Here is a 9342-nt window from a genome sequence, read left to right as displayed (position 1 = left end):
AATAAGTCAAAACATAAAATTAAGACATCGTAATAATCACCATATGAAAATTTTAAAACAAAAACACTAACAATTAAATGAGAAACCGAGATAAGTTAAATCAGTGCTAACAAAAAAACTTTTAACAAAAAAAAAATTTCTGCTGCGTCCTTAAGATAGAATCGCTGATTTTGAAGTTTATTTTTGAAGAAAAAAATAAATAAAGAGATATTCTTGAATTTAATTTGTAAAAAAAAAATTCTGTCCTTCATTTTATGTACTATCATTTAATTTTTATGTATAAAATATTTGCGTCTATTACAAAATTTTAACATTTAAGGGCCGCGATCAAATGACCATCTAAATCTTTTTTTAATAAATCCTATTTTCTAAGTATCTAGAATACTAAATGTCAATTTCTAGTCAATATTTTTTTTTTTACAAGAAATTCATTCTATTTATTTCTAAGTTGAATAAGTCCCTTAAAAAAAGCTACGATGTCTGTACGTAACAACGGTTAACCATTATTTTTGAAGAAAAAAAATTATTAATGAATAAAGAGATATTCCTGAATTTAATTTGTCAAAAAAAAATTCTGTCCTTCATTTTATGTACTATCATTTAATTTTTATGTTTTATGTATAAAATATTTGTGTCTATTACAAAAATTTTACATTTAAGGGCCCCTATCAAATGACCATCTAAATTTTTTTTAATAAATCTTATTTTCTAAGTATCTAGAATACTAAATGTCAATTTCTAGTCAATGTTTTTTTTTTTTACAAGAAATCCATTTCTAAGTTGAATAAGTCCCTTAAAAAAAGTTGCAATGTCTGTATATAACAACGGTTAACCTTTTCCGAGTCGGGCGAGTCATAAATATAGTCGTACGGAATCAGATTCAGGATAGTAAAAAAATAAAAAGCGGTAGCTTAAGTTTGGGCATAGCTAATTTGACAGACTAATTTTTCTTTTCACTTCAGATCTAACACATCCAATCCAATCCTTGTATGTTAAAAGTGTAACTATACAATTATTAATTCGAACAAAGTAGTGGTGAATTGAATAAATCTAACTATTATTACCCCGCCCACAAATGAACTGCTATAAAAACAGTTTGGCTACCAGTTTTATCTTTTTTACCCTGATTATCGACACCCTGAGAATGCATATGACACGCTCGTCCCGAAGAGGTTTAATAATTTCGAATTCAAACTCTTTTTGTTTTAAGCGATCAAATCTATTGTGTAATAAAGATATGGGAGCTATCTCATTAACTTTTTCCCACTTTGATTCGTATTTATTTGTTATTATTATACGTCTCTCGTTGATATTTGAAGTTACTCAAAATGAAAATCAAGAAGACGATCAAGGTTAAGTAAAGAATCACTTAGCGCGAAAGTGGGGTTTGCGGAGGGGTGAGAGATAGTAGACTCTATTGTTGATTGGCGAAAATTGATTGCGGGTAAGAGGGCAAAATGATGTCTGATTTAAAAAGGCGCGAACAGGAAAATAATGTTTTTACTGTATTAAATTGAAAAATATGTCTTAAAAAGTTCTTTGTTATAATCAATGATGTAAATATCCACGTTATCAGAAATTTTTGCCATCTTGCCAGCGAAATTTAAATACCAGATTGATAAAAAATCAGTTGTATTTTTTGAGCAAATGTCAGGAAAAGGCATTTTGGGTAATGTTAAAGCGATCAGAGTATATGGAAATATGATGGTCGGTTAATTATGATGAGTAATTGAAGTACTTCTACCTTTATTCATTAAAGTTGGCATACTAGCTGATCCAAGACCGCACAGTGCAAAACAATGCCGGAAAAAAAATTGAGATTAGGGGTGGGAGTACTTCAATCATTCACCGTATTTGCCCGACATTGCACCATCAGATCAATATTCTCTGCTTGAAAAAAAATTTTAAAATGATATTCAAAATACTTTTCCCCAAATATTTTGCTCAAAAAACAATTAATTTTTATGAATTCAGCATTTAAATTTTTTACGTTAGATGACAAAAGGTTTCTGATGTCATTGATTAAAAATTAAAACTTGTTAACTCTTTTTGAATTTAATTTTACAAAAATGTCATTATTTTCCTGTTCTAATAAGATTATGTGCGCAGTTTTGTTTTGTTATTTTTGTCTGCAAATGTTATGTAATAAAACGTAAAGTGGAATAGTTGATAAATAAAATAATAATAAAATTAATTTACCTCAAGTTCAATGCGGTTTATTAGAAGAGAATAAGACATACTTCGTTTTATCCTAACTTTCCCTCCTAAAATTATTGATGTTTAATGATTTTTGTTTTTAAGAGAAATGTTCACATTTATCCTCTCATTATTTCAGAGTTTCATGATACAATTATTTCACTCTATAGAGTTGAAATAAAAGAATTTTATATAAGTACTTTGAATTGCATTTTTATATTTAAAAAAAAAAAAAAATAATAAGAACTATAGATTTTGGCTTATATTTAAAAATCAGCTCGGACCGGAACTGAGAGTGCTACAAAGACAAGTTGGTCTTTTTTCGAAATGAATAAATTATTTTTTAAAACAAAATAAATACCAAGGTGGCGTTCTCTAATTATTGAGAATAGCATATAGTTGCATTCAAGTATGTATCTGTGTTTTATTCCTTACTATTACAACATGAGTTTGTGGTGCCAGGGGCACGGCTTTTGCTATCTCAATATTACACATTCACAAAGTTACACATTAGACAGGGAAAATTCAATCTTTCAAGCCGAACAGTTGGCAATCCTTGAATGCATTAAATATATTAAGAGCACTGAGAACTTCAATAATAATAATCGCCATATCATCTGGTCAGACTCAAAAGCATCAATACTTGATTTTGGCACAGATAATAGAATTTCATTTGATATTCAACAAGAACTTCAACACACATCAATACAAATTTCCTGGATTAAAGCACACAGCAATAGAGTAGGTAATGAAAAAGCAGATGATTTAGCTAAACAATCTACGAGACAACCAAAAAATTATGTATATCCACTTCCAGTTTTATATCTTAACGAAGTATTAAAGATTCTCTTTTAACAAAATGGCAATTTCAATGGAATAATTCAGATAGAGGAAGATGTCTATTCAAAATTATTAATAGTGTTATTTTTTTCAAAACAATTCCTCCTAAACAAGTCATCTGGTTCTTGACGGGTCACAGACCATTTCCAACCTTCTTTCATTACCTACTGATCTTTGCACCTGCGGCCAACAAGGTTCACCTGAACATTATCTCACTAGCTTTTCCTATACTGTCTCCTGGCATAGTTGTCAGCCTAGCCCAACAAATGTAGAAATTTGGCAGAAAAATTTCATTATAAACAATACTTTAACCAAAAGATTAATAATAGTAATGAACTTTTTAGCAGATAATGACTATTCATTAAAATTTTAATAGCTTCTTATTTCACATGTATAATTTTTTTTATCTTTGTGTTTTTTCTTCTTCTTAATTTCCACATTTAAAAAAAAAAAAATTTTTTTTTTTTTAAATATCATGTTAAGTAGAAAATTTTTCATTGTAAACAACTATTCCTAAAGATTTCTTTGTAAAATAATGAACATCATTATGTTATTTTCTTCCTCTGATGTGTATATTATACAATATAGCATAGTCTCAATGAGATTATTATGTAACAAATTCTATATCACTGTATTTATACACTGTAAGTATTTAGATACTGCAAATATTGTCTCGTACAAATCAAAATTAATACCGCTGACTGGACCCGTTCCTTGGCTGGAGTGAAGCTGGACTAGTGGCCAAGTCCTGGGCTATATGGTTAAGGGTTTTGTATAACCTAGGTACATGCTCATGGCTTGGAAGGAAAAAAAAGGGGGGTGATGGGTCAATAAGGACAGGTTTTGCTTTGGGTCGACGAGAGAAAGGGAATCAAGTGAGAGAGGGAAACATCCTTCTTTGAAATATGTTATTTATTCTTTTCTATTGCAGCAGTTGGCCTTAAAATTTGTAGCTTTTTTTCATACTTCCCACATTTGGATTCAAACTGTTTTCCAATCCTGTAGCATCAGCAATTGGTGGAAAACATGAAAAAAATATGGTATTGCTTATATTAGGGGCCCCAGAAAAAAAATTCGCTATGGGCCCTTTGCTAAAAACGCAATAAGTCAAATTTTCATATTTTACACTCATTCTCAAAATTAAATATTTAAAATATTGATTTACCTTTGATTCTTCTAATAGCAGTTTTCATAAATATACTAAAATATTAATTATTGTGCTTATTTTAACTAAAAACTGTTTGCTGCTTTCATTTCCATTGCACAAAATGTAAATATGCATGCAATAGAAAAAAAATCCTCCTATGCATGCAATAGAAATAGAAAAAAAATTAAAAAACCTCCCACTTCTTGTAAGGAATTTCAACCAGGCACTCAATAATACTACCCCCCCTCCCCAGATAATTGCCCCTCTCCTCTCCTCTTGAGTACGGCCTTGTTGCCTTTGCTCCGCTGATTTCAAAATTTTGATGCATATTGAAATTTCATCAGCTCTTTTAATTGAATCTGGTATCAAATTCGGGTCATTGAAAATTATGGGAGCAATGAGATGAAGGTTAAATGGTTGAACCACTCAACACTTTTTCTTTTTCAAACATTAAAAAAGTAGTATCAGAACAATTAAAGTCGTGAAGAAATAAGATTAAATCCTTACAACCATTTAGAAGGATAGTATTTTGTAGGTCAATGAAACAGTAAAATTTTGTTATATTTCCTTTCCCTTATTTCTTTAGAATTTTTTTTCTCGGGGGACCTCTGAGTAATATGAGATCAACGCTGTTCATTAATAAACAGTTGTCTGCTGCTTACAAATGTTACAATTCCGTAACAGCACTTTCTAAACAATGAGAACATTGTAAAATAATTTTTTTTTTTGGGGGGGGGAGGGAGAGGAAATAGTTTCCTCAAGAATGGCAACCTTATTTGTTTCAATTTTATACCTTATACAAGATATATTCTAAAATTTATTTGCATCAGAATTAAAAAGGAAAAATGCAAAATGGTTTAAAATAGGAGAAATTCTGAATGTTGAGTAGGATTTTGTTTTCTTTCTTCATAATGGATGCAAAAGTGACATTAAAAAGTTTAATTATTGTGTAGAACTGAAAAAAAAAACAACTTATTATGGATATCCTCCAAAATATAAAATTAGAAGAAAAAATAAATATATGTGTAAAAATTTTGTTTACAAAATGCTTAGAATTTAAGATTTAAATGAGGAGGGGAAGATCATTCTCAAGGAATGGTAACCAGTTCTTTATTCATTACTAGAATTCTCATAAATCATGTTCTACTGTTTATTTGTTCAAAATTTAAAAAAAAATAAATAATAATAATCTGAATAAAAATCTAATTTGGAATTTAAAATTATAGCTTTAGGGGGGAGGAAATATCATTATCAGGAAGAAAAAATATTGCTTAATTTTAATACTAAGATTCATATAATTCAACAGATAAGGACTTATCAACAAATAAGGAATTCAACAGATAAGGACTGAAAATTAAGCAAAAAATATTTTTAAGAGGTATCTAAATTTTTTTTTTTTTTTTGGAGAATGAAGAAGTAATGTCACTCCCAGGAAAAATGAACTATTTTTTAAATAACTAAGATCCATAAAAGTTACAAGCCAACATTTAATCTCTTAAAAATAAATAAAAAAAAATTGTGTTAAAAGTTATTTTTAAGGTAATTAAATCATTTAGGAGGGGGGTAGCATGATGTTATACACATAAGTTAGAGTCAGAAAAAAAAAACTACATATTTAAAAATTATATCTAATATTCCAAAAGAAGGCATCTAAATATTATAAACAATTAGATAAAGGTTCCCTTTAAAATTGCTAGTACCAAAATTTTGGATTCCACCTAAATATTTGGTAATAGAGAAACAGAATTTCACTGTGATCATTAAATAAAATTCAAAAAATGAAACATTTAGTATCTTTGTTAACAAAAATGCATCCCTTTCTTGGCATTTGCAGACTCTGTTGTGACCTCACTGAAAAAATCAGAACAACATTTTGCAAAAAAAATCACAATATTTTATGGAACTGTTTATATACTACATTTAAAAGAAGCAAAAAAAAAAATATTTAAAAAAATTACTTTTTAAAATTCAAATTTATTTTGTTTAGAACAGAACATTTTAACAGCTTCTAGAATAATTTTATCAATACTGAATAACTCATAATAGTTTCAAATCAATGCAGGAAAAAGCTTTACAGAACTGTTGCATTAAAAAAATAACCAGAATCAATTAGATAATATTTCTTTATATGAAATTAACTTAGCGGATGATTTCTCACTTAACAATTTAAAAATTTTATTATGCAATTATTACATTGTTTATTGGAATCAATTATTTTTGATGTCACATGAAAAAGAAAAATCAATAATTGTGAAAATGAAACATTCTACTTTAAAATATTTGTTACTGCATTTGCTGAAAATAATATGTGTACGACTTATATGCCTGAGCTAAGTATATATTTGTAATTAATGAACAGCTAGTAAGTTTAAACTATCAAATTTTTGCGACTTTTTTCCATTATTTAATTTGAATAAAAATGTTGGATTGATAATATAAATTTTAAGGTCCTTTAAATTGATTGTTTAAAATTCAAACTTGCATTTGCAGAAAATGAGATATTCTGAAGACACACAAAAATCAAGAATATGAGGTCAAAAAGCTAAAAATTAGGACAAAATATTTTTTTTATCAGGAATATAAGGACAACTACAAACCCTGCATTTGTTATCATTCAAGTTCTCCCTGTTTTTTACGGCATAATCAATTCAATTAAACACTAAGTCATTAAAAATTAAGCTTGGCCATTTCACATTTTTCCAACTTTCCATTGGTAGAAAAATGAATAAAATTTTACTCAGAAAAAATGTTAAGAAATTCTCAAATATCATTTTTCCAAATAGTTGAAAATGTTCATAAAATTGTCAATCTCTCTGTATAATGCATCCCCCATTACATAAAAAGTGTACAAAAATCAAACATGAAAAATTAATTTTAATCAACAACAAATGAAACATACAGTACTATAAAATAGTTTTAGAGTTATTTTAATAAATATCATTCATGTATTTTTTATGTAAAAAGTCAATTAACTGGGGAAAGTTATTTCTAATTTCTTTTGGTGCATAACGTTTAATAGAAGACCATTTTCTCTTGAGGGCACATTCAGAATGAATTACATTTTTGAAAGATTTTTGAACTTCTGTCCAAAGAATATCACACTCATCAGTAACATGATAATTGCTTTTAAGAAGATTTATCAATTTTTCTGTATCAGACACAGTCCATTCTTCATATAAAGCATTTTGAAACAGTTTACTTTGATTAATTTGCCATTCTCTAAGGCACTGTTTTTGATTACGAGTAGGCACTAAATCAGAAACTTTTCTCCAAGAAATACCATTCAGGTGCTCAGCAGAGATAATTGATACTTTTGTAACAGATTTTATTGCTAAAATTAATTGTTTTATTTCAGTTTCTGACCAGGGTCCTTTCTTTACAGGTTTTTTGTGAAATAAATAGAAGCTGCAACAGTCATAAGAGTCTATTCCTAATTTTTGCCCAATTAACGACCAGTTATTACCATATATTTTTTGCAATTTAATAATATTTGTGATGTCATTAGCTGTGCAATCTTTAGAATTTTTCAATATGTTAAACATTCTTCTAGCTTTACAATATATAGCTCCAAGCATTCTATCATTGATATCTTTTCCTAATCTAACATAAAAGTGCTTTGCTTTCAGAAATTTTTTTACCCAACTGTATTCATATTTATTGCTAGGTAAATTTCGTCCAATTCCAAGCAATAAATTACTATTATAAACTCCAAATTGAGATTGAAAATCTTCAAAATTTCTCCTTAGCAGATCTTTTTCTTTATTTGACCATTTTCCATTTTTAATTACAACACCTTCAGACTTCAATTTTGACTTCAATTCTTCACTAAGCAAATTAACTGATTCTTTCATATGAAGTTTAGGTATGGGAAAATCAACAGGCTCTTCTGACAAATCAAGTTCAGGTACAATTATTTCAACTGGTTCCTCTGTCAAATCAATATCTGGTATAGCTGCTTCATCAAATTCTTCTGTCAAATCAAGCTCTGGTATAACTGCTTCATCAAATTCTTCTGTCAAATCGAGCTCCTCCAGTATACCTTTTTCCTCTGCCAAATAAATTTCTTCTATAGTTGTTTTAGTAGTAGATTTCTGTTTTAAATCAAGCTCTGGAACAATCGGTCTAAATGGTTCTTTTAAAATATTTAATGGTTTATTAGTGAAATGTTTTTTTTCTGCAGTATCGTTTAATGTTATTATTGGACATTGAAAATTTTTTTGAGAATTTGTAGATGTTTCATCTGTAGAATTTTTACAAAATGTAGAACAATCGTGAGTTTTAGGCATGTCTGATGGTGAAAGATTATTTTTAATTTTCTGAATAACTGAAAACGTATTTTTGGTATTTGCTTGGTTACCACAATTTGCAGTAACAGGGGCTGGTTTGCTTTTCCTAGCAGCTGGTTTCAAAAAACAAGAATCTTGGACAGATGAACTAGACTGCAATTTTAGTTTTTTTCTCTTCTCTTTTATATTTTTGAAATGAGGAGATGGAATATCAACGTTTTGATTGATAAAACTTCCTAATTGACTTGATAAATAATTTGCAACATTTGTATTCTCGCTTTCAATTTTACCAACTAAATTTTCAGTTTTCCACAAGGTAGTTGGAAAACTTTTAGAGTTTCCTATTTTAACTGAATTTGAATCATATGATGAAATGGCTGTATGTTTATTTGAGCCTTTTGCTTTAGTTTTATGAACCATGTTCAACTTTTGTTGTTTCTTTGCTTTTTTACGCCTTAAATGATATTCGGCTAATTCTAATGCCTTTCTATAACAGTCTTCAACCATAGAAACTTCAGTTTCATCAAGAACTTTGCTTTTTTCAATCATCTCTAGATTTTGGATCGAATTTTTCCTTAGACCACATTTTTTAAACTTTTTGGACAAATTAATATTCTTCTTTTTAATTTCGTTAATTCTTTGCCGCAGTTCAACAAAAGGATTGTTATATAAGTCATTCATTATTGATTTCAATAATTTGCATTAACCACAAACTTTCAATTACAATTTATTCTAAAAACTTTATTAGAAAGAAAATAATCATGAAGCCATGACATACCGTACCAGGCATACAGGAATAACAGGACAATGTTTATTTACTATTTGAGTTTCCGGTTACTTATTTCTGCGTAATTAAGTTTCGCATTTAAAGAT

This window comes from Parasteatoda tepidariorum, chromosome 8, assembly GCF_043381705.1.
Source record: "Parasteatoda tepidariorum isolate YZ-2023 chromosome 8, CAS_Ptep_4.0, whole genome shotgun sequence".
NCBI lineage: Eukaryota > Metazoa > Arthropoda > Arachnida > Araneae > Theridiidae > Parasteatoda > Parasteatoda tepidariorum.
This window is presented reverse-complemented; position numbering follows the sequence as displayed.